The 3,320-nt window shown below is 43.0% G+C and overlaps 1 pseudogene; it reads right to left on the bottom strand.

Annotated features, from left to right (window-relative positions):
• Positions 1–1,561: 1,561 nt before the first annotated feature.
• LOC105004114 lies at positions 1,562–2,497 on the bottom strand (annotated as a pseudogene).
• Between the last annotated feature and the right edge of the window lie 823 nt (positions 2,498–3,320).

Below are 3,320 nucleotides of genomic sequence, written 5' to 3' on the forward strand. Positions count from 1 at the left end.
AGTGAAGAAAGGATCAACTCAGACCTGCCATAATGGCTTGAAGAGTCTGTAACTTTTATTTCCTGCATGGGATGGTTGCTGGGAGGGAAGGGGAAACTAGAAAGCTTTCTATTATCTTAACTTTGGAGCAATGTTATACATTGTTATACATTCATTATACAATGAAATGGAGTAAATAAACACAAGTTATACAGAGATGTGGGGCTCCCCTGGGAGCTCAGCTGGTAAAGAATCTGCTTGCAATGTGGGAGACCTGGATTTGATCCCTGGGTTGGGATGATCCCCTGGAGAAGGGAACAGCTACCCACTCCAGTATTCTGGCCTGGAGTACGCCAGGGTCTGTATAGTCCATGGGGTCGCAAAGAGATGGACACGACAGAGCAAATTTCACCTCACTTTATACAGAGATAAAAGAAGATTTGAACTTCACAGGGAAAGAACAGAATGCAAGAAAAAGTAGAAATGCCTATCTGAATAGGGTAATGTCTAGGTCCTGAGAGGATTGAAAGATGAATAAAGTACAGTTCCCACCCTCAAGAAGCCCTCATTCCATGTTAGGAAGTCAAAGAGAAAGGCAAAACCCCATGAGGCAGCAGCCTTGGTCTGAACCTCAGACCAGGACCACTAATAGACATGGTCCTGCTCTCTCTGGCCTTGGTTCCCCAACCATTCTAGAGCATCCTCTTCTTAGCCACATCATACAAATGATGTAAGGATTTGGTTCGGAAAGTAGAATAGTTTTCATATTATCCAAAGAGTATTTGGTAGAAAAGGAACAAATCTAAAGGGCAAATACCCTTATGGGAATTTTTAGATGATGCTACAAGTGAGATCTCTTCCAAAATACCACACTGAGGTTGAGGTAGAGAGACAGAGAGCAGAACAAATGTGATTGCTTCAGAGTTGAGATGAAAATATAGAGCATTCATCACAGGTATTTATCCATAGAAGAGGAACTCTCTAAGTTTTCCTTTGTGATTGTCTGAGACCCCGAGTTTCAAATTCTACCCATATCCTCTGCCTCGAAACTTGGAGTCAGAGAAACTGTCCCCTAGCCCAGCTCTTCACCTCACTTGCTCCTCATTATTGAACAAGTCACTTCTCTCTGAGTTTTCCCATTTGTAAAACTGTTTCTATTCATTTAGTTGCTAAGTCATGTCCAACTCTTTGGAACACCAAGGACTCTAGCCCACCAGGCTCTTCTGTCCATGGGATTTCCCAGGCAAGAATATTGGGGTGGGTTGCTATTTCCTTCTCCAGGGGATCTTTCTGACCCAGGGATTGAACTCATGTTTCCTGCATTGGCAAGCACATTCTTTACCATTGAGGCACCAGGGGTGGGCAAAACTGTTTAATATAATAATAGCATATCCACTGTCAGTTTTCTGAGAATGACACAGAAGTATGAAAGTGCCTAACACAATACCTGACACAGGAGGAGGTCCATAGAAATATTACTTTAATCTCAGCTGCCACACTCAATAAAATCCTTTCTCCACTTCTCACATGGAAAAACAGTTCAGAGAAAACATTTGTCATTTAAAGTCAATCTATCTTAAGTTCACTTCCTGCTGGAAATCACTAGGCGCTTGCCTAATCTCTTCATGGCTGCCTGCATCTCCTGGTTCCTCAGTGTGTAGATGATAGGGTTGATCATGGGGGTCAAGACAGTGTAGCTGATAGACACAGCTTTGTCCATGCAGAAGGAAGTGAAGGGTCGGGCATAGATATAGATACTAGGAATGAAGATCATAGACACAGCGATGATGTGGGTGGTGCAGGTGGAAGCTGCCTTCCTCCTCACCTGCCCTGAGTGGGACCTCAGCATCACCAAGATGACAGTATAAGAGATCAGAAGAAGGAAGAACCAGATGAAGACCAGCATCCCACTGTTGGAGATCATAAGGAACTCTAGGAGGGAGGTGTCCATGCAGGCAAGTCTCAGCACTTGTGGAATGTCACAGTAGAAGTTATCCAAGGTGTTGGGGCCACAAAAAGGCAATGGAAGCATCAAAACAAGCTGGACAATGGAGCGGACAAAGCCCCCTATCCAGGCAGCCACCACTAGCCCCACACACACTCAAGTGTTCATAATGGTGATATAGTGGAGGGGTTAGGAGATGGCTATGTAGTGGTCATAGGCCATCACTGAGAGGAAAAAGACAGTCCCACCTCCCAAGAGGTGGAAAAAGAAGATCTGGGCCATGCAGCCCTGGTAGGAGATGGTCTTCTTCTCAGTGAGGAAGTCCATCAGCATCTTTGGGGCAGTGACTGAGGAGAAACAAAGATCTAAAACAGCCAGATTTCACAGCAGGAAATACATGGGTGTGTTGTGCCTGGAATCAGAGGTCACCGTGACTATGATGAGGAGGTTTCCCATGACAGTGGTGGTGTAGACAAACAGTAACACCAGGAACAAGAAGAGCTGGAGCTCCTGAGTCTGTGAGAGCCCCAAGAAGACAAACTCTGACACCCATGTGTTGTTCCCTGAATCCATGCTATCTTCTCCATACACCTAAAGAAAACACACCACAAACAGAGATGTATAAAGTTACTATGCACCATTCTAGTCCTCAGTGACTCAAAGCAATTGTCCAAGTCCAGACAAAGGACACCCTCATGTGCAGATCATAATACCCTGGGCTGATATAAATGATCTTGTCTTTGGAGAGCTGATACAGGAATACACATTCACAAGACACCTTAAATTGATCTAGAGACACATGCAACCTGCTTTTCAAAGATTCAGTGGTAATAGAGTGGTGGGAAGACACACAGAGCCCAACAGAACAGAAGTTCATAACTATATTTCTCTGAGAGTTGACCTTGAGTAAATTTCTTATCTGAGTCTCAGATTTCATCTCTGTAAGAAAAAGTTTTGTCTGTAAATTTGTCTAGGAGCTTGAATAAAATAATACATAAGTTTTCTAGAACATTGTGTAAAATAATAAATGGTAATCACTCTCCTCTGTGTAGTCTCCTACTCTTAAGATATTCTCCCTTTTCCAGTCTCTAATACATTTTTGTACCAATCATTTTTCTTTCATGCAACAGTAAACAGATAATAATGTTAATGAACTTTTTCACGTGTCTATGTTTTTCTTCTACAATTCAACAAAAATGTGCTATGGATACAATCTTCATTTCAGAATTTATTTGTGCTCTGCAGCACTCATCCTTGCTGTTAGTAACTAATAAGTACCTGGTATTAACTCTAGCTTGAGTGAAATATGCAGGTCCATGCAGGAGAACTTCTGGCCACAGCTGCACACCTGGGACATTTCGTTTTTCCCATTCTCCATGGTAGGTAGCCCCTAACT

This window comes from Bison bison, unplaced genomic scaffold, assembly GCF_000754665.1.
Source record: "Bison bison bison isolate TAMUID 2011002044 unplaced genomic scaffold, Bison_UMD1.0 scf7180017864472, whole genome shotgun sequence".
NCBI lineage: Eukaryota > Metazoa > Chordata > Mammalia > Artiodactyla > Bovidae > Bison > Bison bison.